Genomic DNA, 26,877 nt, shown 5'->3' on the forward strand with positions numbered 1-26,877 from the left:
ACCTTTGTTTCTAAGGACTTAGGCAATAGGATTGCAAACCAAAAGGTTTTCCACTAAGGACTTAGGGAAACACCCTTAAGAACAAATAGTTGCATTCTATGAACTTGTTGAAGAGATCTTTTTACAGAGTCATTATAAGGAAGATCAAACACCTACCCTGGCATTACCTCAAATTACATCTAAAAAGTCAAACTTTAATTTCAGCTTATTTTTATTATTTCTTTTATTTAAATTTACTTATTGCATTATAACAAAACACCTATTTGCTCTTTTGTTTAATTGACTTAAACAACTTGTGTTTCCTACGCAATCCTCGTGATCGATACTTGGGGTAAAACCCATTATAACTACACCGGTGAAAATAGTACACTTGCTATTTTTCCGATCAGGAGACCTTGAAGAGGATGGAGAACGCCGACGGTATCTTCTCGGCGGTGAGCGCGAGGAGGAATAGGAGCGTGACCTGTAGTGCCTCCGCGGAGAGGGGCGACGTCGTCGCTGTCTTTCCAGTTCGTGAATTCGGTCGTCCTGGATTCTGAGGAGGCTGTTTGTCAGTTGTATTTCTTTGAGCAAGCGGACGGTGATGGGGTCAGCGTCCTCGGGAATGTTGAGTGGTTCCTCTTCCTCCCCATGACGGGCTCTCCGTCTCTCAGAGGTGTGGGTGAATGAGGAAGCGTGTTGCCCATCTCGGAGGTCGGTCTCATTCACATTCTGGGCATGTTCCGGCCCGTTGGTCGTTCGGATCTGCTCGCCGTTCTGAACGTGCCCTTCGGGGGGAACATGGTCGACATTCTGGACCTGTTGCAGGACCTGCAACGGCTGAGTGTCCTGGGTTTCATGCCCGGACCTTTGTCGCCGACGATCCCCCCGACGATGATTAGCTAGCTCGCGGGAGGATTCCTCGATCAGCTCGTGAAGGAGGAAAGGGTCAGCGTTTGGGATGTTGTTGTTGTTGTCAGCCATGACGATTGGAGATGATTAGCTTTGATCTTTGTTTGTTAAAGATGGGGAAGCAAGTTTTCCACAGACGGCGCCACTGATCGTACCTGATCAGAAGAATCGTCGTAGGCTGCTCGGACTGGATCTTCTAGGAAGGAGAAAGAGGGGGTGTACCTACAAGGTACTCCAATGCCAAAGTAAGTTGACGAGCAAAGGAGCGCAAGTACTAGCTAAGAGTGAGTAAGAATTGAATACCTGACCCTCTACTGAGAGAGGGTATTTATAGCCCCCAGCGCTGGGCCATGATCACGCTAGTGGGCTGGATTTCCAAGCCCAACTAGGAGACTGCCAGGTTTCCTAGGCGGAAATATCGGAGGTGCGTGATGCCCTCTGTCCTGGTTAACCGCTCCAGAATCCAAGGGAGACGCGGTCTTATAGGGGCCACGTGGACTCCGTAGTATTCGGAGGATTGGGTGTGAAGGACCACTGTGCGGAGCAGGGTCCTCGGCAGTTAGATGCTCGCGGGGAGCTGTGTACCGAGCATCCACCGGCTCGTGGAGAGCATTGTGCCGAGCACCAGCTAGAAGACGGAGAGTGGCGCCGGGCAATGCCGAGACGAGCATGAAGCCTCGTCTGCCAGTAGCTTAGGTTGGTTTGGGCCTTTAAGCCTAATGGGCTGAAACTAGGTTGGGCCAAATCTTGGCCCAGCCCAGAACACTAGCTACCACGTGGATCATTTGGATGGTTAGGAATGGTAGTTGTTTTCGGAAGGAAGAATGGAATGTGAATAATACTGTTTGGAACATTAAGCACTTGGTTTGGAGGTGGTCTTTTTGCGGGAAAATTACTCACCCCAATTACTCTTTCTACGAGTTTTGCATGGATCCTTTGCACTTTTTGTCGTAGTTGTAATTGGTTTGTAATCTTCCTTTTTTGTCGGGTTATCCCGTTTCTCTGTGTATTCAGGTTGGAGAACCCTCAGTTCTCCGTATTAATATATCTTGCTTACACAAAAAAACTACAAGAAGTGCTAAGAAAACTATTAATAAAACTATTAATGATATTTATAAAGAGAATATCTCATTACACCACTTAATTCACTCAACCACATGAGGAAGTTCCAATTATATCCTCTGCTTTCGTAGATGCACATCCGAATGCATTTTTTTAAAAAGTTGTTTCTTTACGTAGGTACATCTACGAAAGCGTTAAAAAACATAGTAAATGTTGACTTAATTAAAATTATTTCAGTTCAACAATTGCTCCGTAGGTACATCTACGGAACGTGTTAAAAATAGAATGTTCTGTAGATGTACCTACAAAATATTCTGCTATCTTTTTAAATCACATACATTTCACTCAAAAACTCAATTTTTATATCAAAAAGGAAAAATCAAATTATAGTAAATTAAGATAATGCAATTTAAAGGCAATAGTAAATAGTACATAAAAAAATACATCATATAAATCATCGGCCAACATGTCAAATACATAATCAAAGTAACGTACATAAATGATATCAAAATACATTTAAAAAAATCACAGGCATCACTATTGTGTGTGTCATACATCATCTTGCGCCTCTCCTTTGCCTCTGGCCCCGCCTCGGCCTCTGCGTCTATCACATCGTCTCTTGGCTACTCTGCCTCTACCGTCAAGTGTCTCACCTGTCCTGACATGATGTAGATGGTACAAAAATGCCTCCTCTGTCACTCTAATCATACCATCCACTATATGCCTGACATCAGACCCCTCAGGAAAGAAATTATTTGCAATGCCTATCCGCCCCATGTCAGCTATTTGACGACACCGAGGAAACATCTTAAGTGCGGTCCAACTGAGCCTGATGAGTCCTCAAAATCTCCTCGTGGGCTGGTATGAACGGTGATCCCGGTGTAGTGGGAATTATGTAAGGGTGTGACACTTTGTAGTTCCAGGTGATGTACGCGTCAGCCCAACTCCAATATACCTCTGATATGGTCGGCCGAGCCTCATCAGGAACCATGTGATGCTCCTAGTCTGCAAAGATGTTATCTAGTTGCCGATGGGTCATGGCGATAGGAGCGGAGTTAGAAGTGTGACAAAGTATCGTCTGCTAATAGCCAAACTGACGCATGACACACTCTAGAAGATAACAAATAATAATGGTCCAATTGGAAGCCAACCATCCAGAATATAGAGCGATGTCATCCTACAGAACCGTCTCACGGTGATGATCATAGCAGTCATATCGGACGTCCTTAGCGGCCATGCGGTCAAGACAATGCTTGTAAGGACCCGACACCTGGTTCCCTTTGAAGAGGGAAAAGGTTCTAGCACACGACATGACCTCGATGTAACCCGACACCTTTCCCCAGCCAATAATGTCTGAAAAGTGTTGTAGTATCCAACCCTGAAAAATAAAACACGGGGATCAAACATATTATCACAAATATATAACAAACTTTTAGAAAAAATATAAGGGTATAATAATGTTACCACTATAAGGGTCCAACTGCCTGCTACAGTCATTGTCTTCCACAGGCATCCCTCTTTGAGTCTGTGGTAGGTGTACGCCAGTGTAGCCGCTCCCTAGTTATACTCATGGACACGTGCGGTATCTGATAAGTACTACAGGTAAAAGAAGTCTGGGTACGTGGAGCTCGTGTCCACAAACAGTTGGGTGCTTAATAAATATAGAAAGTAGCATCTCTACGCCTGTTGCCTATGTATATCAATCTCATCATCGTCACCAGTAGTAGCCTGTGCCGCAAGGAGCTCAACATCGTCTTGTCGCCTCAAGAAGTAAAACCTGACGTGCACCCCGTGGGTCCTGTCAACCTCCTCAAGCGCGTCCTCTGGATCATCCCCCAGCTCCTCAATCAGCATGTCCCTCGCTTCCTCCCTCGTCAGCCTATTGTGACTAAGGAGGGTACTCCTGATAGGTATATACAGGAGGCATGCAATGTCGTCAAGAGGGATGGTAATCTCACCGTGAGGAAGATGAAATGATGATATCTCTGGATGCCTCCTCTCTATAAATGGCATCAGCATCCCATTATGTATCATCTGGAACCCGATCTGCCAGAGGTCCCTCAGCCCATAAGCTGTAAGGACATTTTGAAACCACGACTCGTCAGGCGGCGTGAGAGCGGCAATCTTCCGACCGTGGTTGTAGAACTTCTGAGGTTCCCTATCTTGAAATTTTCCAAAAAAAAAAACACTGTTATTAATAAACAAAGTTAGAAATAATTATCAGAAACTAAAGAAAAAAAGTAATTAGTAATAACCAAATAAAATTTAACTCCTTCTTCCAGATATGTCTAGTTGAATAATCTGAATACTCTGTCAACAGGGATGCATTTATAGGACCTCTCGGGTACTAGACAACCTCCGACAACTCATCATCCTCGTGTAACTCATGAGGTAGCACCAAAGATCTTGCATCGGCCATCACTGGCACAGACACAGGAGTAGAAGAACTTCCTCATCGACGTCTGTGGGTGGAGGGCATCTGTGAGGAACCCTTAGCATCATCACGGGGCCTCCATGATGTAGTAGTAGATGGAGAAGACCCCTCAACTGGAACAAATGGAGAAGACCCTCCTGAAACAGGTGTAGCAGGTACATTTGCTGGAACGACAGCTCTATCAGTCACCTGTGATACTACATGCATTCGTTCATGCTGCACAGATGCATGCTGACAGTCCTCCCATGTATAATGCGATATGGATGGTCGGTCATAATGTCTGCATTGTGATACAATTAAAATCGAGTTAGATGCCATGTAGTTAAAATAAAGAAAAGAAAAAAATATTTTCTCTTCTGTAGATTCATCTACTGAAGTACCTTATGTTTTAAAAAACTGGGTGTCTGTTAGGGTCCAATTTATGTATATAACTGTGGATAATTTTGTGGTTCTTAACAACTCAAACTCTAGTATTTATTCAAGTTTACATTAAAAGTAGCTTAAATATAGTAAGTTTGTGTTTTTGTACGTAAATATGTGAGTATCTAATTTGTGCTTAAATTTATGGAATTCATGACTTTTGACATTTATTGGAACATGAATGAAGCTTAAAGGAGGCTTTGAACCATTGAAACGTCAGAAATTTGAAGATTTGTTTTGTCATGCTCGCTAAGCGCATTTTCCAGTGCACTATGGCTCTTTTTTGTAACCCTTGTGTAGATTATTTATAATTAATCATTAATTTGTTTATTATTAAATGAATTGTTATTTTAGTTGTTTTTCCTAGTAGAGAAATCATTTTACTTCATCACGTATCCTTCACAGCAATACCTAATTGTTATCTATTTTAATCATCAAGTCATTCTAAAATCGATACTGTTTTCATATAACAAATAATGGATAACTACTTTAGCCCTCAGCTTGCTTGAATTAGTAAAACAAGAAAATTCACAATAATGAGACTTTTTCATACGAGTGATAAAATGGATCATCAATAATGGAGCTTTTTCATCCGCACCTGAAGTTTAAAAATTATTTTAAGGATACTACATCACATAAAATGGGGGATAGAATTAACCGTCTTTCTTTTTTTGGAAACTTTGTGCCTTTGGTGTAAATTTATACATGATTGATTAAAAGGTAGTGAATCCTAAATCATTAAATGGGGACAATCGATGTTGACACCATTAGCATCTCACAGACATACACTTTAATAAGATATGTCGTTTGACCATTATATTTTTTTTTCAAAAACTTTTGATATGAAGAGTTGGTCATTTAGTTAAATCATCAATTTTGATACCATTGATGAATTATGAGACTTGCATGTTAGATAATAAACAGAACCGTTTCAAGTTTTCAGAGGTCCTGTGTAGAGTTGTTATAATTTAACCATGACAAAGAAATAAAGACCCTTCTTAATCACGAATTAAACTAATAAATACTTTATGAGATCCTATTTAATTGTAGTTTGACCCTAAAATTTTTGAGGCAATATGCAGTAGCCCGTCTTGCACGTCCTCAACGACGGCCGTGATAACGAACAATCACACAAATTTAAAAGACACTACAAAATCTTAAAATATGCGATTAACCTCATTTTTTATATAATATGTTACTTTGTATCACAATACTTTTATAGTCTTACGTATTATATATTAGGGTTTAATATACTTCACCCCCTGCCAATATAGCGAGTTTCGGTTTGGCCCCCTTGAATATTTTTTTTAGCAAACGCCCCTTATAAAACCCAAAACTTGGATTTACCAAACCCTTTTACCACATTTGCTGACTGGGCTTTGACTTTGGATGATGTGGCAAAAGGGTTGTATAAGTAGTTTAGCTATTACAATTGATGATTCAGCTTCGTCAAAAAAAAACTTCATCGCTTCCAAGTTCCACCGCTTCATCCGCGAAATAGAGTGTCTTCTTTAGCATCTCCACTGCATCATTGTGCCATTGCTGCAACAATGAACATGTCAAGTTCCTCAATTGAAAATGAAAAAGCTTATTGATAAGAAGGGATTTGCTACTACCATAAACTAGGGTTCTACAAAGAAGATAAAGACTAGAGACAAAATTAAAAACTCATTTCATTCAGCATACCAACAATAGAGACAGCAGCTCTATTAAATACAAGACATACTAATGGGCCTAGGAATAACATTCTGGCTAAGCCCAATTTGGAGGAATTAAAAATAAACTCTAACTTAAAATTAAATAGATTAATTCATAATATAGTCTTGTTGCCAAATGGGCTTCTTTAAACTTCTGCTGGGCCTATCACTACTTTCCATCCCAATGTGAACCTTGTCCTCAAGGTTAGAGAAACCAGTTGGTGGATCCGGCCCAAGGAGAGGCCCACGGTGACTTGAAGAGAGCAAGTTAGGTTGAGCAAGCCGACTTGGAATAGTGGTGCGATGAGAGGTGGAATCCAGCTGGGGTGAGAAATTTGAATTTTTGGGACGCGTGTTGCCTTGCTGTGCTTCAAGAGGTGAACGTTGATAATCCAACGGTGGGACGCCAGAAAGCGTGTTGGCCTTCCAATTTGGTTTCCAAGGAGCATTGGGCAGTGGGGTAATTAATGTAGTAGGTGGAAAACAGCTGTGAGCACATGGGAAAGTGTCATGGGAACCCGTAGAGAGACTAGTGGGTGGGGCCAAGGGTGAGTGAGAAAAGTCTTTGTTTTGGCATCCAATGCTGTTGGACGGTGCAGATACAAATGTAGGGATATCCAACGGTGAGACATTGGGCAGGCTTTCTAGATCTTTCTGACGCGTGAGATATGGGGCAAATGCACTTGGAGTGTACTTTGGAGACTTAGAAAAGATCTTATGAGTCTTAGATAACTCATTTCCCTCAGAATAATGTTGAACCACTTCTTTTTCTCCTTGGTTCTGCAAAGAGTCCTGTTCCAAACTAGCTTCGCAAACCTCTGTTTTTTTAGTAATTCCTTCTGGTCTCTCATTCTCTTCAGACTGAAAGTCAGTTGTTTCCTCTTCTTCTTCGTTCTCTCTAAGGTTTTCGGGTAGGGAACTTGGGTAGATCTGTGGATCTTGAGCATGATATTTTCGGAGTTGGGAAATATGGAAAACTGGGTGGATCTTAGATGGCGAGGGTAGTTGCAGTTCATAGGCCACCGGACCGATTCTGCGCACAACAGGAAAAGGGCCAAAATATCTCTTTGAAAGTTTTTGAGAGGTTCGCCGCTGCACCGATGTTTGCCGGTATGGTTGGAGTCTCAATAACACCAGATCACCAATAGCGAAGGTAACGTCTTTGCGCTTTTTATTTGCTTGCTCCCTCATAATCTTTTGACTGCGGTGTAAGTTGAGCTTTAGTTTATTAATGATGGTTTGCCTTTGTTGTAGCGTTGCATCCAGTAAGGGAATGGTGGAGAACCCTTTGACATAGTCTTTAACCGCTGGAGGAGGCCGACCGTAGAGAGCTTCGAAAGGCGTCATTTTGATTGAAGAATGGAGACAAGTGTTATGCCAAAGCTCTGCTAAATGAAGAAATTTGAACCACTGTCGAGGATTATCGCTTGTGAAACACCGCAGGTACGTTTCTAAACTTCTATTCACAACTTCGGTTTGACCGCCCGTCTCAGGATGATAAGCAGTACTAAATTTCAGGGTTGTGCCTTGCACTCGAAAAAGCTCTTTCCAGAAAGTGCTCAAGAAGATCGGATCTCGGTCCGATACGATGGTTTTTGGAATCCCATGAAGCCTACAGATCTCCACAGAGAAACGTCGTGCTAGATCTACAGCGGAGAACTTGGGTGGTAACGCAATAAAATGAGAAAATTTTGATAGTCTGTCACAAACGACCCAGATAACTGTGTGACCGAAAGATTTTGGCAGATGAGTAATAAAATCCATTGACAAGTCCTCCCACACTTGTTGAGGTATCTCCAGAGGTTGTAATAATCCTTGTTTTTTTGTTGGCAGGTATTTGTTGTGTTGACAAGAGGTGCAGCATTGGACCAACTTCTTAACATCTCTGTAAAGTCCCGGCCATAGGAAAGTCGCAGAAATTCGAGACAAGGTTGGCTTCAGACCTGAATGGCCTCCAGAAGGTGTGCTGTGACATTCCTTGAGAATAGTAGAACGAAATTCCAGATCCTCCGGTAAGAATATGCGATCTTTATAGTATAATAAGCCTTGTCTGAAATAAAAGTATGAATTCGTCTTCTGGTTATTGTGGTACTGAGACACCAGATTTTGTCCTTGCTTGTTGTTTGCATAGTATTGGCGCAGTTGTGAAAGGAATGTTGGAACAGAAGATGAGATTGCAAGCAAGAGGGACGATTCTTCTGTGTGCCTTCTGCTCAGAGCATCAGCGACACTGTTGGATTTCCCAGGTTTGTAGAATATTTCAAAACTGAACCCTTGTAGTTTAACGGCCCATTTTTGCTGTTCTGGAGTTTGTATTGTTTGTACCAAGAGATTTTTAAGGCTCTTCTGATCTGTGAAAATATGAAAATGTTTTCCAATAAGGTACTGACGCCATTTTTTTACTGCCTCAGTAATCGCATACATTTCTCGAACATATACAGAAGCAGCCTGAAGTCGAGGGCACATTTTCTTGCTGAAGAAAGCTAAAGGGTGACCAGATTGTGAAAGAACTGCACCAATGGCTACGGCGGAGGCATCTGTTTCGACAACAAAGAGTTTGTTGAAGTCTGGAAGAGCAAGCACAGGAGTTGTCGTCATAATTTGTTTTAAACTTGTAAAAGCACTCTCTGCATCTGTATTCCATGTAAACTTAGTGGATCGTAATAAATCGGTGAGAGGAGCGGCGTGTGTGGCGTAGTGGCGGACAAAACGCCTGTAAAAACCAGTGAGGCCCAAAAATCCCCTGAGTTGCGAGAGTGAACGTGGCTGCGGCCAGTCTAATATTGCTTGAATTTTGTTAGGATCAGGGGTAACACCATTAAAAGAAATGACGTGACCTAGATAATCAACCTTAGGAACTGCAAAAACACACTTAGAAAGTTTTGCAACAAATTTATGTGAAGCAAGTAGGTCTAAAATCAAAGTTAGGTGAAGTAAATGATCCGAATAAGATTTGCTGTAAATTAAAATATCATCAAAGAAAACAAGAACAAACCGTCTCAAATAAGGTCTTAAGAGGTCATTCATCGCCGACTGAAAGGTACTAGGAGCATTATTTAAGCCAAATGGCATCACCAAAAACTCATAGTGCCCATCAATGGTTCTAAACGCCGTCTTGTGAGTATCTTCAGGTGCAACCCTAATTTGATGGTAGCCTGACCGTAGGTCAATCTTTGTAAACAAAGTAGCAGATCCCAACTCATCAAAAAGTTCATCAATTGTGGGGATAGGGAATCGGTCTCGGATAGTTGCCGCATTTAGAGCGCGATAGTCGACACAAAAACGCCATGATCCATCTTTTTTTGCGGACTTAAAGAACGGGTGAGGAAAAAGGGCTAGTGTTGGGTTTGATAATTCCATCGGATAGCATTTATTGGATTAAGGTAGTCATTGCTGTCTTTTGTGAGTGAGGATAGCGGTAAGGTCGCACATTGATGGGAGTAGTGTTGGGAGTAAGATGGATGTGGTGATCATGGGGGCGGCTTGGGGGTAAACCATGTGGGGTCTGGAAAACTGTAGGATAAGATTTTATGAGGTCAGCAATTTCTGGTGGGGGTGGTTGGGATTTGAGTGTAGTAGGTATAGGGAGTGTAGCAGAAATGGGATCAATTGTGGGTTGGTAAATTAAGAGATGCATGGAAGCAACAGAATCTGTATGTAAAAGGTGACAAAGTTGTGTAAATGTTGAGGGGATGGGGGGTTGATGATTGTCACCTTTAATAGTGAGGCTTTTGCCATCATAGGTGAAAGAAATTTCCGGAATAGAGAAATCAGCAATTATTGGGCCAAGGGTACGCAACCATTCCATTCCCAATACCACATCAGCCCCTTCAATTGGGATTAAGTAGAATGGAATCATAAATAAATGGTCTTGAAGAGTAATTGGATCTTTAGAGCACAAACCTGAACATTGTAATTTAGAGCCATTTCCCACCATGACAGAAAAATTAGGGATTGGAGTAGTGGGGATGTTGAGGTGGTTAGCAATTCTTGGTTGAAGAATGTTATGAGTGCTTCCTGTGTCGATGAGGACCGTGACGACCAACCCATCAAGCAACCCTTGGAACTTTAGTGTTTTTGGAGAAAATTGACCACTAGCAGCTTGTGGTGAAAGTTGAAAATATGTTTCCTCTACTTCTGAATTTTCAGTTTCTTGTGCAGTTGGTTCATTAGGAACATCATCATTAACAGCTATAGAATTGTCCTCATCAACCATGAGTAACAAAAACTTCCCATTAACACATTTATGACCCGGAATGAACCTTTCATCGCAGTTAAAACATAATCCTTGGGCCCGTCGTTCAGCTTGTTGTGCTGGGGTAATCCTTCGAATTGGAAAACGAGTTGTGCTTGTAGGTGATTGGGGAACAACAACTGGTTTTGAGAATGATGTTGTAGGGTTTGGGGCAGAAGGTGGCTTTGGGTATGTGGGTTGGGTAGAGGTAGTGTAACTTGGGCTTTTGAACTTGGGTTTGGAATCCTTTATTTTTGCCTCAATAAGTTTTGCTAATCCCACTGCATGAGTGACAGATTGAGGGCGCTGCACAGCTAATTCATTACGAATTTCTGGAATTAAACCAGAAATAAAACAATTTAAAATTGCATCTGGTGGCAACCCAATCACACGGTTCCCTAACTTTTCAAAACTGGCTTGGTATTCCGTAACAGAACCATGCTGCCGAAGTTTAAATAATTGAGCTTGATGATTTTCATAGGTTGAAGGACCAAAACGTAATTCTAGAGCTCTTGCAAAAGCTTCCCAATTAGTAAGCTCATTGCTTTGAAACATCCATTTATACCAACCAAGGGCATCCCCTTTCATATAAAATGCAGCCATAGGCAAACGATTCTCATAGGGAATACTATAAAAAGCAAAGAATTGTTCCGCTTGGAAAAGCCATTCCAAAGCATCTGTACCATCAAAGTTGTTCAGCTCAATTTTGGGATGTCTAAAACCAGAAATTGGTTGTGGAGGGTAAGGGTATTGTGTGGTTTGAGGTGGAATATTGGGATAAGGGTAGGTAGAATAAAGGTACTGGTTAGTTGCGCTGTTGGGTTGGGAAAACGAGGGTGGAATAAAGGTTTGATTTTGTGTTAAAAATTGGGGTGGCTGAGTGTAGTTTGGGGGAAATGGATTGGTAAGGGTGGTGGAGTAGGGATAAAAGGCAGAATTAGATGAGTGAATGGTGGGGATAGAGCGGGTAAACGAAGGTGGGGGGGGCGGTGGGGGAGTGTAAAGTTGGGTGGAAATATGTGTGGTGTTGAGTTGGGGGGAAGAAGAAGTGAGGTGCATAGAAGTGTAACCTGTGGCAGATCTGGTGGTTGATGGGGTAGTAGATCTAGGTGTTGATGTAAGGATGGTAGAGGAAAAAGGGGTAGATCTGGCTGTGGGAGTGGGTGTGGATGTAGTAGTAGATCTAGGTTCTGCAGCAGCTGCGTTCATAGCAGCAAATTGCTGTGTGATGAGGGTGGTCAGAGCTGCAAAATTGTTGTTCATGGCTGTTTCTAAGGTGGTATGGTTGTGGTTAATCTGGCCTAGCTGTAAAGCTACAGCTTGATTATTTGCTTCCATGGTGGATTCGAGATTCTCATGTGTTGAGATGAGATTTTCAATACGTTGGTTAGTGGCTTGGAGAGTGTCATCAATGTCTTTAGGTGTGGGATTTGTTATTTTGGGAGGCATGGAGAAGGTGAATGAAAGCACCAATTGATAAGAAGGGATTTGCTACTACCATAAACTAGGGTTCTACAAAGAAGATAAACACTAGAGACAAAATTAAAAACTCATTTCATTCAGCATACCAACAATAGAGACAGCAGCTCTATTAAATACAAGACATACTAATGGGCCTAGGAATAACATTCTGGCTAAGCCCAATTTGGAGGAATTAAAAATAAACTCTAACTTAAAATTAAATAGATTAATTCATAATATAGTCTTGTTGCCAAATGGGCTTCTTTAAACTTCTGCTGGGCCTATCACTTATCATCCATCATAGTGTACAAAACCTTATGGTAACTAAAATACAATATCGGTCGTCTTCGTCACAGGAATCTTGTTCCACTTCATGAATGAACTGTGCTTGGTTTCAACACAGTCATGTTCTATATATGTTAATTATTTATTTCTTCACTTTTGCTAGTTATATAATTATATAAATATCCCATTGATGCTTAGCCGCTTGTAATTAGGCAAGAGTGCATTCTCAGTATCAATCTTTTTGCTTTATTAATTAAAGATTTCTACTCAATGTAACTCAGTATTTAGTGGCACCAATCTGAGATAGGTTCAGGGACTTTATAATGTAAGATGTGAAAATATAACGAAATTTCATTTATGTTGGTTATTTCTAAGCATGCATTTCTTTCATAAGTTTACTGTAAATTCTGTTGCGACCATTAAATGTATATGCTGTTGTAATTTTATTTTTCATGAATGATTATAGTTCAAGGAGGATAGCAACACAGAGAAAAAAATTGTTTCCAAACTGAAAACTTCACCAGAAAGTTCTCTGTTGTTGGAGAGTGAAGACAAAATTCGGCATAGTCTGATCGATCTTTTACAGGTAGTTTATCAAATTTGCTTCATGGATCATATTCTTCCTCTCTTCCACCCACTATCTTTCTATATCGATATTTACACTGAAAGGTAAATATCATTATCTTGCAGAATATAGTTCTTATCCGAGATCCAGAGAATCCAAAAGATTTTTATCCTCGTTTCAACCTTGAAGATACCTCAAGTTTCCAGGCTTTGGATGATCACATGTACCTTATTAATATTAGTGCATGTGGATAAACCACTAGGAATGGTTCCAGCTATTATGCTGATATTCATCATTGTTTGGCGCTGAAAACTAGGACTGTTAAAAAAAAACACTGAGGTATAATACGAAAATAATTTCAGTGAAAACTGTTCTCCATCTAATACCAAAATTATTTCATTTCATATTCTGGTTTCTGACTTCCTTGAGATGTAATCTTACAAGATTTTAATGTTTATCATGCAATACAGCAAGAATGTTCTCAACAGATTGTATTACGACTACTATTTCCAACGTCAAGAGAATCTTTGGAGGCAAAATGCGCTTAAGACTCTACCTGCACTTCTAAATTCATCAGGGTAAAAAGTCTTCATTAAAAATCAAATCATTCCTCTATGTCTCATGTCATCGTCCCTGCTTGCTACTGTAGGATAAACATGTTCATCCATTGTTAATCAATTTTTCATGGTTGGAGAAAAGGAGATCTACTTGAATTATTATTTTATGGGAAGTTGTTATAAGGGATGTGCTAGGGTATCTAGTCAATTTCACCGAATATGCGAGTCAGAGTATTTCCTGCATTAACAGGAAGAGTATACAAACCTCTTCATTTGGAGTGAGTCCAAGTTATGATATAAATAATAAGATATGTGTAGAGTAAGTAGCCTAGTAAGATAGATCATCGGTGGTGCTTGACCAAAAGTTCTCAGCTGTCTTGTTCAGATTCAGGTTTGCTATGACCTTCAATTAGTTGCCGCAGATATTGGAGTTTTGTTGTGGCTATTTGATGTTCAGTTACAGCTTTCTGAGCTGAACATAATAGTGCTTACTTTGAATTGTTAGTTGTCAACTTGTCATGGTTTTCAGTGTTTAGATATGGTTTTAATGATAATGATATTGACAACTGTAGCAATTAGGCTGGCAAATTACTGTTTTGTACGCCAAAATTGTATACATGAAGTTCACAGAATTTCCAAGATGAGGAATGAGTTCCATACATTACATTTGCAGAAGGAGATGATGAATACTTTACTATATCAAGCCTTAGACAGAGACTGTGAATATCTTGCAACCAAGTGCAGTCTCCTTTATGGTATATAAATCAAGCACTAATAATTACATGTTGAAGCAAACACTAATAATCACATTCTTGATTTGTACCCATATTTGAAGATGATGAGGTTACTATGATTGGATTGTATGGGATGGGGTTGTGGCAAAACAATGCTTGGCAAAACAATGCTTGCAGTAGGCAATTAAAACGTAAAAAAAAAAAAGAATTAAATAAATTCCATGTCATCAAGTAGCTTTTGCCACATCACCAATTAAATCTAAGCCCAGTCAGCAAATATGATAAAAGGGTTTGGTAAATCTAAGTTTTGGGTTTTATAAGGAGCATTTAATAAAAAAAAAAACTTCAGGGGGCGTAAACCAAAACTCGTTATATTGGCAAGGGGGTGATGTATATTAAACCCTATATATTATTAAATAATTTTCATTGTTAGAATTTCTATGCCAATGACTCATGATTAAGTCATGTACCTATTGAATAATCCTCTCACAAGCCACGTTCAAACGAGTAACGCAAACTCTACTCAATCTTGATATGTGGAGTCATGTACTTTATTTTTTTTTAAGTGAAGTGTTTTTGGCCGGATGCAACGGCCAAAAGACAAACATCCAATATATAGATAATTTTTTTTCACTAGATATGGAATCCTTCTTGCATATTTAAAGAAAGAAGTGCGGAATTTTTCAAATATTTAAATTATTTCTCATTCATATATCATTTTTTACTCTTATATCATCTGGAGCATTGCAAAAATAACCTTGTAGATTAGACTCTTCTTCACCACATTAGAAATTTAGAACCACCACAATAAATTTTGCATTCTTACTTTCTCAACGAATCTTACTTTTTGAAAGGCTAGTATTTGAGTTTCGGGGTAGCGATAAGATGGGAGGGATCACAAACGAGATCTTTCCTTGGGTCATAACAGCCACACTTGCCAATTTCAGACTCTTTAGAGTACTTAATGATGGCAGCAGCTTGTATGACATCATATACTCGAATATCTTTGAGGAAACAGGGCTCAAGAAAGATAAGTTGTGGCCCTATGAAGGGTCTGACCTACAGACCTTCAGCAACACAGTCCTGCGTATTTAGAGGTACGCCGAGCTAATGGTCACCTTAAGATAAGGAAGGGATACCAAGACTATTGATTCCTAATTTCTAGTAGTTCCATGTAGGAGTATATGAAATTTAATCCTAGTTCGGTCATTCGCAACAACCTTGGACGTTATAGCTTCCTCGATTCGCATCAAGGTAAAGTACCACAATGTTCATGATAGGTCGATGACGATAAGTGTTGACCTTTCTGGAGCAAAACGGATCTACAAGGCTTTGCAGCATGACTAGAAGGAAGGCAAATGAAAGTCATGAAAATCAATGTGGTCTCCATGACCAAAAAATGAGAGACATGGCTATCCAACCTCTTGTAGTTAAAAATAAGCAAAAGTGGTTGATCCAAAAAAAGTAAAAAAAAAAAACAACTACCTAGTGCTCTGAGGCCACCAAGGAGTGTCATAGCCACTTGATTATTTGTGTCCAAATTTTCTTTTGTAAAAAAATCAAATGACACATTACCATAATGTATTATGATTATTTGACTAGCCAAAGAAGGAATTTCAACTAAACTATTTTTTCTATGTGATTAAGAAAGGGAACAATGAGTCAGGGTATGACAAGATAGATCAAAGCTCAATCACAAAGACTTGGATGTGTTGTGACAAACGCCACAGACATACATACACAAAGAAAGCATGCCACAAAGTAGCATATAACTGGTTCATCCTCATCATGACAGCTACCCACTCCAGAGGAAGTGGTGAGTATGTCATACAATAATATCGAAATAGGTTTTCACATGGGAGAAGGGAAGGGTATTGACCCTTGTCTAAGCAAGGTCCCTAGAGTCGTGTAATAAGCTCCAAGCACAAACACTGAGGAAAAGTTGAACCAAATATAAACGATCCCGATACTAGAATCAACACCACAAATTAGTTTAGATTTGAGTAAACAATAAACTGAAGTATATATATTACAAGACAAAAACAACATAGATTAACATAATTCGGGTACAAGTATGCCAGAAGAAAAAATCGGGCACACTATCCCATCAAAGAGACCATATTCACTTCCTTGTTAGCCTGATCAAAATGAACTTGATCTGACAGTTGACCGCAACACATGCCTTGTCATGGGAATTCAGTTGCCACTCGTTTCCTTCATTTAAAGAAGGAAACACATTATTTATCATGTATTCAAATCCTTTCTAATTCAAACACCAATATTCATTCTCATAGTTACTTAAGCATTATAGTGTTAACCTTGAAGGTCAACCCTTTCTTCACTGTAACATTAGCATAGAACCATTGCAGTGAGTCTTGGATTCTCCTTTTATGATCTATTATAATTCCAATATGAAATAATATAGGGTTAATAGCATTTTTTCCCCTTGAGATATATGCGACTTTTGGTTTTGCCCCTTGTAAAAATTGACCATTCAGCAGTAAATAGTGTTTCTGAGTTGCCTTGATTGTTTCTGATGAGTCTTTGTGGATGGCAATCCAAAATCTCTTTGAACATAGTATCTGCACACTCAAGAAATACAAAATATATATGTTGTTATCGTCAAAATACAGAGACTTATTTCTTGAACAAATTTTGTTCTTACAAAGATAACCCCTCTTTCTCTCATCTTCACACTTTCTTCACAACACTACTCCACTTTCCCTTCTCTCTCCTTTTCTCTACTACTTCATCACATTTCTCAATACCCCCCCCTCTCTCTCTCTCTCTCTCTCTCTCTCTCTCTCCATTCCCCTCTTTTTCATCTTTTGTTTCTTCAACAAAGCCTAAAATAAAATTCATACCTCCTCAAACCACTTCCTTTGATTGCACAATGATATTTTAAGATGATTTCTTTTAACTTTAATTCAAGATTATGTCATTCTTTATTGAGTAATGTTGGTTAAGTTTGAGAAGTGTGGTTAACTCATTATATATGCTCATTGGTGGAAACTTTGTTATAACTATTGTACTACTGCAATATATTTCAAAGAATTGTCTTGATGACCTTTTGTTGGGACTGCATTTTTTGTTTATGGATGTTTTTATAAATCATACCTTTGATAGCATTGTATTTGTGTACTACTGCAATATATTTTAAAGAACTTCCTTGATGACTTTTTGTTGGTGATGTGTCTTGGTCTTTTAAAATAGAAAAGGCATTCTTGTGATAATCTACACTAAAACGTATTGGGATCTTAGCTAGGTATTGAAGCTTAAGTAGTTGGAATTTTCTTTTTCTTTTTGGTTTTGATTTGTTTTGAAATTGACATTTTATTTTTGTGCCCGAATAGTCAATTACTAATTTATACTATATGCCACAATAATATAGTGTTGTTTTATTCTTTTGTTCGAGTAGCCATCCATGTTATGAGTTTCATTCACTTATATTTTGTGTAAATTGGAATAGCATAGGAATTCTAATGTTTCCTTTTGAGTACTCCCCTAATTAGGAGTCAAAGAAGCCATTATTTTGATTAGTAGGGGACTTGGTTTAGATTTAATCATTTTGAGTCCAAGTGTTAAAATAAAGAGTGAGAAAGAATATGTTAATAGTGATGTAGGAAAGTTACTATTGTTCTTTCTTCATGCTAAGTCCATGATTGATGTTGAAATGTAAGTGTCATGCATTATGTAAGTTTGATAAATATCGAAATTTGCATTATTTAATAGTATGAAAGGTAAGGGAAAACTTGTTTTTTTCTAGTTCAACTCTTAGGTATTCGAGGACTTATGATGTGAACTGCACATGGTTGTTGTAAATGTAATGGACTATGTGTTTACTCTTTCAATTCCTGTAGCAGTTTTTTAAGAGTTATTTGAGAAATAAGTTTTTGTATAAGTATATATTTTCCATAAACCTCTAGAATATATGACATTAATATGTTGGATTCCTTATTCCATATACTTTTTGATTATGCATAAGAATATTTGCTTATACATGAAATATATGGTGATCAGATTCATATGCATCAATTACATTTTAGGTTTTCATGAGGGATAAGATCATCAAACTTATAAAGCTTATGTCGTTTGACAATATTTTCGATTGCTTTAACCAACATAATTTATAATGGATTAATAACAATATTTCACACTATTAATAAAATTTCTAACATACCAGTGTTGAATGGTTGACTCAAAAACATAATGTTGGCCACACATTCTTGATAGACTTCCTAATTTCTATACAATTATGATACATATTTGATAACCTAATGTTACTATAGGATTCCCATCTCTTATTAATATTCCAATATTTTAATACAATCTATTATGAGAAAAGCTTTAAGACATTGGTTCGATGATCAATAGTGTGTTAGTAGTTTAACTTGAGATAATTTTATTCAAAATACTTTCATGTTAGTTCTATATTGTTATTCAAACTTATGTAATTTAATTTTCTTCAGGATAACTATCATGTGCATTTTACTCAACTAATTAAAAATGATGAGCATACTACAAGTGACACACAAGAGGTTGATGGTGAGAAAAGACTTCAATCATGGGTAGATGTTGCTGGGGGTATTTCTCGAGGTTAGTGTTACAGAACTGGGGATTTGTCCGTTAACCTTAGACCAGGTGTAACCCCTTCTTACTCAAGAGTCTTTTCCTCCTAAAAATGAGGTCATTGACATGCTTCATCAGGAGGCAGTTGCAGCCCGTGAAGAGGCAGCTGCAACAAACCAAAGAGCGGATGAAGCAAACCAAAGAGCTATTGAGGTCTTTTAAATATACTGATGCTAAATTTATCTTCCCTAAAAACTAAATCTAGTTAGAATTTAAAATATGTTGATGCTAAATTTAGCTTCAGCAGATTACAAACACTAGTTAGCATATATGATTAGATCACTATTTATCTTCCGTTTTAGAGTCAATTTATGTGTTATAATTAGCTTGAGTATGATGCTAATGTTTATCTTCAAGGTTTTTCTTGTTGTCAATGAATTAGATGCTAAATTGTTATTAACGTCCAAATTCCAACGTTTAGCATCCACTTTACGTTGAGGCTAAAACGGTGTTTTCTTGTAGTGTATCACACTAATTTCACAGTGTGTATATTAAACACATACCCGAGTTGTTATTCTCATTGATAATAATAGTACTTTTTGATTTTTATAATAATAAACAAAAGTCATCCAAATGGCGACATAACAAAAGCAATCAAAACAAGCTACGACGAGAAAAATCCATCAACACCAAGTAAAAACAAAAGCCCTAGAATAACAACCTCACTACAAACCACCACTCAACAATACATCAGTTAGAACTCCAGCCACCAGACCCATCAACACCAGACCAAAAACACCATAGTTACACCAAAACAACTGAACACGCTGAAGTAGGTCAGGCCTCTTGAACATCTACTCTTAAGACACTGGATATGATTTTGAAGCCAATCAGAGAAAAACAATGAGTTCATAGATACCCGACTACAAAACCAATTAGAAGCCAAACATTTATTCTTTTCTGGATAACATATTTCATAAGGTTATGAAAGAGATATAGTCGCTTTTCAAGGTCCGTGGTAAAGTAGTGCGTGGTTGTAAGCTGGCTACTTAAAATAACGATCTACAAACCTTGGTAATAAGTTGGAAAGTGTGCTACATATCACCATAGTTGTAATAAACAACCGTAGTGAAATGATTTAAGGTATTGGGTTCGATATCCAACAATGCCATTTTGGGGTTTTTAATATGGATATGGCGCTTACATATAACCACAGTTGAAAGAATCGACAGTGGTGAAATGATTTGTTTTTTTAATATAATTTTTTATTTTATAGAATTCCCAATTTTTTAACCTGTACTTTTTTGAATCGTAAATAAAGAAGAAACAACAATATAAACCATTTGTGAACCACACATATAATTGGAAACTAAAATGGCTCAAAATTTGCATGAAAAACCAAAAATTGTATATTACATAAGAACCAAATTGGTACAAAACAACACACAATTTACATATCATTACATCAAATAATATCTACAACGTGAGGAACACGTCTTGTCTCTTGGTGTCTTGATTTTAAAAACCTATAATTTCAAATGATAATACTTGTTAAATAACCTTAGTTTTTATAACACACAATAAATTATGAATAAAAAATAAAAAATATTTACTTGTTAATTTTTCCATATGCCTTCTTCATGATCATAACAAATGTCATGCACATCATCTCTATCAACTTCTTTTTATGAAGTAGGAACTTGTGTTGCGAAATAAGGAGTCGAATGAATATAAAAACTTAAATCATGATTTTCATCACTATAAGGAATGTGTTTTCCTTGGAAAACAATTGACCATCCTTTGTTAGAAGGGTTAGTCATATAAAACACTTGTTTTTCTTTGGTAGCCATGATGAATGGTTTGGTCATATAAGTTGTCTTTCCAAGGTCAACCTGTGTGAATCTTAAGTCATCAGTTTGTGCAGAAATGTTATTGCCAACCTACTTGCATTTAAATAAAGAAACTTAGAATAAACCATGATCAATCTCCTAAATCTCCTCAATGATCCCATAGTACATTGTAGATGACAATATTCTTACCTTTCGAGCTAGAGAAATAAATGGATTCAGCCTCAACAATTACCCACTATTTAGCATCGTACTACAATTATCTTTTGATTTTGTATAAAAGGAAATATTACTAATGTCGTACGCAATCCAAGTTACTACATTAAATTTGGGAAAGTATGACATCAATTTAATTGTCTCTGATGCACTATCATCATTAGAAATCCTTCTATTAAACCAACTTATGACATTCTTGTTATGCTCTTTCAACAATCACTTGTCACTGATTCGTGGATATTTTTCCTTGATAAGTCTTTTTTGAGTTGATAAGTAAGGTTTAGTTTCATCAACATTATTCAATATATACAAATGTGCTTGAAAAACTATATCCTGAGGCATTGAAATAACATTTAAACCTTGAGTACCTTGACCTCCAAATTTATTAGCATGACGAGACTTTAGAACTTCCATAGACCTTGCTTCCGATAAATTGTTTAAACAAAACTCAATAGCTTCTTTTGTGATGTTGTTAGCTGGAGATTTCGTTTAAGAAGTTGATCTTCGAAGGTTTTAAGTTCGAAGAATGATGGTTACTGATGACCATCTTCGAAGATTTAAAAAATGGCTACTGATGGCCATGCTTCAAGAAGATGTCTAAGTTGAAACGAAGGAGAGAAGTATCGAAGCTAACACGGAAGATATCTTTGCCAAGACTTAGACATTTCGCGGAAAATTACATAAAGTACTGAAGCTTAATGTATTTCCGTAACATTTTCGAATATAACTATATGGCCACATGTCGAAAAGGACTTGAGCGGGAAGATTTGAATTGCGAAACGGTTTATGTAACTGCACATAGACAGATGGCATCCCCAGAGTTCTCGTGGATAACGTGGCATTAGATTATTGTATGACCGTTAGGGTCAAATTTAGTATAAATAGGAGTCTTAATGATAGGATTTCGTGTGTTCATTTTGTACAAATCACTCACATATTGCTCAAGTATCAAGTGTTAAGAGAAAGAGTTCGCTGAGAAATGTACGTATGACACCACCAATTTGAATACATGTGTATTTACTTTTATCAAATATCTTTTCGATTTCTTTACTTTCCTTGTTTAAACTTTTACTTTCGAAGTCATTTAATTTCATGCACATTACTTTCCTGCAATTTATATTCTTGCGACTTACATTCTTGCATGTTAATTTTCTTGCAATTTACATTCTCGCAATTTACATGTTTTCTTATTACGATTTATGCGTTGAAGTTACACTAACTCATATAACCAGCGTTATCTCGAATGATTAGTCATTTGAACATAAATTTCTCGAAATCAAAACAAACAGGTATGAACCAAATCACATCAATAAACCTTTCGTTTGACCATGTCCTAGGATCAATCTAGTCGATCCTGCGAGTAACCAAATCATATTTATTATAGTTTGGAGGACTAGCGGTTGTTTACTGGAAATCACCGTAAACAAATTGGCACGCCCAGTGGGACTGTGTCAAACTAAGTGTTATTAATTGATTGTTTTGTTTTGTCTAGAAATTGTCAAGACCTTGTATGAACCTTAGGAACGGTAAATTAACCAACAGTGCAAATCCAGTTCCTAAACGAATGTTGTCGCGGGCGAAAAACCGTTTTGTTCCTCTTTTTGTGGGATGAGACACCTGATGCCTTCTTTGGGCTCGAGTGCTCATAAAAAATGATTTTTCTTTTGTACCGACCAAACTTTTTATTATTTCCAAAGGAGGAAAAGGGAAAAAGCTGCAATAACCTAAAAGTGGGGGAGAGATCTTGGGTAAGAGGGTTGGTTATACGAAGGGAAGGTATTAGCACCCAACGTATCTATAGTACTCTATAGGTTTCTTTGCTTTGTTTTTCATTCCATGTTATTGAGAGGTTCTTGTGAAATAGGTGGGACCTAAGGTGTTTGTTTGATTATGCTCGCAAAGATCATCGCGATCCTCTGCATACATATCCCTTAGAGGGAATCAGAGCATCTGTAGCTCGGGGTCTACGGGTGCTAAGGTTTGAATGGTTTTTTTTGTGTTTTGTTTTGCTCGCCAAGGATCGACCTTGTGCCTACGTATTCTCAAAGGGATGTTGAGAAAGTCAGAGCAATCGTAGTTCCCACTTATGCTAGTGGAAGCAAAGAAAAATAGACAAATGTCGTCTAAATGCTAGATGTATCTAATCTATATCATCACATACATCTATTTAATTTTGTTTGAAAATCTTTTCATTATAAGCCCGGGGCCATGCCACTTAGGGTGCTTAGAATGATAAAGATGTTTTTGTTTAACCAGCCTTGTGGCAAAAGTTTCAATGAAGTCAGCCTTGTGACAAAAACTTTGATTAATCAGCCAGCCTTGTGGCAAAAGTTTCAATGAAGTCAGCCTTGTGACAAAAACTTTGATTAATCATCCAGTACGGTGGTAAAACAGTTTGATTGATTAGCCAGCCTTGTGGCAAAAAGAAGTTTGATTGATTGATTGATTGTTTGTGATGATATAGAAGAGATACTCCTATCATAGAGATGATAAATGTCTAATCTCCTAGGGTATTTGATTTGGATATTGGGGATGCTTATAAGAAGCCCGTGGGTCCTTGTACGAAGCCCAAGAGGAGGCTATCCGAGGGTCCTTGCATTGTAAGCCCAAGAGGAGGCTATGGGAGGGACAATCCAGGGTCCTTGCATTGTAAGCCCAAGAGGAGGCTATGGGAGGGTCACTCGTTTGTACAAAGCCCAAGGGGAGGCATGGTATAGTTGGTCTGAGCTCTTAGAGCGATTTCACCGGGAAACCATACTCTATGTCCTAACCTAAACTAGGGAGATTCTTTGCACGAAGCCCAATAGGAGGCTATGGGGAACCTAGTGTTGTACTAAGTTGAATAAGCATATAACACAATCACAAGTATGAACAAGTACGAACAAACATGAACAAGTACATGAACAAATATGAACAGTTATACATATATGACAAAGTGTGCGTGTATAATGGAGTTTATGAAGGAAATATACCTGTAAGCATGATCCATTTGTATACACAGGGCTCGGGACTCACACTCGGGGAGAGGTCCACTTGAATTTATTCAAAGCTATGTAAACAGGTATTTACAAAGGGGCTCGGGACTTATACCTACATGGAGGCCCATGGTATATTTTTGGGAAGATTTAAAGAAACCTTCGTTTTTGGTTTGTTATTAAAGTTAAAAATCAAACTGATCGAGATATGTACAAAAGGCGTACAATGAAATACCTAATTTCATGTACTTGAGTGGGTATGTACGAAAGGGCTCGGGACTTATACCTACGTGGAGGCCCATGGTATATTGAAAAGCTTTGAAGTTTGGAGTTTTGTTGTTTTGGAAATGATTTGAAAATTGTTTTAAAAAGGTTTATTTTGAAGAAGTTTTATTGTTTTGAAAACAGTTTGAAAAGTATTGTTTTTTTGAAAAAGTTTTCTGTACAAAGAAAAACTGTGAAAAGAAAGAGGAAAGGGACTTATACTCTCTAATATTCGAGAGGCCCACATCGTTTTGAAAATCAATTGATCAATTAAAAGATTTAATCAAAAGTTTCAAAAAGAAATGGTTCATTGTTTTTGAAAAGAACCGCGATCGCTCGTTTTAAAACGATTTGAATTTTGAAAGAAGTTAATTTAATCAAGATAAACAAAAAGATTGTCTTCAAATGACACTTAGATGATTAGGGTTTGCTCAAAAAATATTTACAAGTGATTAAGTTTGAGAAATCAAGTGAGAAACAATATTTAAAAGTATTAAAAAACACTTAAAATATGTTATTTTAAACTTAATTAAAAATGTATTAAACAAATATATTTTTGTGATTTTTTTTGATATTCATAAAATACATATATAAAATAATAAGTGTGTAAAAAATGAAGCAAAAATAATTAATTTTGATTGGTTAAAATGATTAATGAAATTGTGAAGAAATGAAAGAAAATAGGTTGCAAAAAAAATGGTTTTGTGTTCACTAGGGCTTGAACCCACGCCCTCTCTCTCACATACCAAAACCTGGACCAACTGAGCTGCGCGCGCAGCTTGTAAGTATAACGCGCTCATTTAATTATATTGAAAAAATGACATTTGAATTTCTGAACACAAAAATGGCGCCAAGAACACACCCCAATTTTGATTTTGAAAATCTCTAAAACTGGATTGTTTTGATCAAGTAGATAGTCTATCTTGCTCGGTTTTGGACGAGAAACATGATGGTGCCCTCATAATTCATTTATATTTGCTCTAAGGTGATCAATTTTGTGATGAACACCAAGAACCCTAATTCTGAATTTGAACATGGAATCGTGTAGGATTGATGAATTGTGAAATTGATTGAGGGCTATTGATCAGTGATAGTGCAGAAACAAGATAGCAATTCAATTTTTCATTTATGATGCATGTATGTATGAGTTTGGAGTTCATGAGGCTTACCTTCAAAAATGGCCAAACTGGGAATCGAATTCTGCAAATGAGAGGTTCCAGATGTTGTTTCTTGATCTGGACAACTTCAGTGGACCTTATGGAACATGTTTGGATGATTGGAATGAACTGAAAACCTCTGGACCAGTTGGTGATGCTCGATCTGCAGTAGGGCTTAAGTGAGGATCAAGCTTGGTGATTTTGGAGTTACAGGTCAGGGATGATGATTGGAATAGTTCATATATGGTACATGGATGGTGTTTGGATGGTTAGATTGGACAGAATTGAGCTTGAATGAAAATTGTAATGATAAGGCTTAAGTTATGCATATTTGAGAAGTGAGGTAGTGATTCTGAGTTCTTGGTGTTTTTGGGGTGTATGGATGATTCAGACACATCATATATGACATTTAGAAGTTGTGGGAAGCATCACTTTGTTCAGAACTTGCAAGGTTTGGAGGTTGAGTTTTCTACCTCACTTTGAAACACATGACTTGTAATTCAAGAAAGAAGAGAGAAAACCTATAATTGTGAGGTTTTGGTGTGATTTTGAATGAGGTTTGGACCTCTATTTATAGGCCAAGGATTCTGAACTCCAAGCTTTGCAAGTTGATCAAAGAATGGTGATTTGGCATTTGGAGATAAAATGGAATCTTTACATTTAATGCATAATGGTTAAAAGTGACTAAACCATGGTTAAACTTCAAGCTTCTTATCCTCTTCCATTCTGATCTTCTAATCAGAAAATATCTTCAATTATTGTCTTGATGCATCATTACTTGCATTATTTGGCAAAATGGTTCATAACTTAGTGAAAATGGCTTGAAATTTCAAGTGAAAATGATCACTAAATGCATAATTCAAAACCATAGCTATGCTTCATATTTTTTCATGCTCTTGGACATTTTGGAAAGTTCATGTTACACACTTCAAAAGCCTAGTTGAAAGTTTCTTCAAGACCTTTAAGGAAATGGGTGAAAAAGATCCATGAACTTTGAAGAAAATGAAGTTTTAAGTGAAATTTTCATAAGATGCCAACTTTGAAGCTCCATATCTCTTAAATGGTTGATCTTATGGAAAAAATTTATATGTGTCAAAGTTGTTTATTGGATCAAAATCTACAACTTTCATGTTGGAAGTTTTTTTCAGTTTGTAGGTGAAAGTTTGAGAAATTCCCTTTCAAAGTTTGGAAAAAACCATGAAAAACACTTAGAAAAATTTTCTAAGTATGAAAGTCAAACTTTTGACTTTTTGATTCTTGATTGATTTTCTTGATTTTTCTTGATCAAATGACTTCTCATATCATATATTGATGATTTAAAACTTCAAAAGTCATGGTTGACCAAAATTCCCAAAAGTCAAAGGTGTTCTTGTACAGTTGACTTTTTCAGACGAATCGCGTTTCTGGAGATTTCAAATGAAACAGGCTACCCTCATCAAATGAATGGTATGAATGAATCATATTGAAGCATTAGAGGATATTGAGCCATGGTTTGAGTTGTGGCACCAT

General features: G+C 37.6%; 2 long non-coding RNA genes across 2 annotated transcripts; both read left to right on the forward strand.

Annotated features, from left to right (window-relative positions):
• Positions 1-6,590: 6,590 nt before the first annotated feature.
• On the forward strand, positions 6,591-9,752 carry LOC131619451 (uncharacterized). Its single transcript, XR_009288952.1, has 5 exons — positions 6,591-7,657; positions 7,759-7,947; positions 8,023-8,516; positions 8,636-8,750; positions 8,916-9,752. It is a non-coding gene; the product is annotated as an uncharacterized LOC131619451 (long non-coding RNA).
• A 3,422-nt stretch (positions 9,753-13,174) lies between these two features.
• LOC131619456 (uncharacterized) lies at positions 13,175-14,265 on the forward strand. The gene is made up of 2 exons (XR_009288953.1): positions 13,175-13,388; positions 13,520-14,265. It is a non-coding gene; the product is annotated as an uncharacterized LOC131619456 (long non-coding RNA).
• The last annotated feature ends 12,612 nt before the right edge of the window (positions 14,266-26,877 follow it).

This window comes from Vicia villosa, linkage group LG1 (genome assembly GCF_029867415.1).
Source record: "Vicia villosa cultivar HV-30 ecotype Madison, WI linkage group LG1, Vvil1.0, whole genome shotgun sequence".
NCBI lineage: Eukaryota > Viridiplantae > Streptophyta > Magnoliopsida > Fabales > Fabaceae > Vicia > Vicia villosa.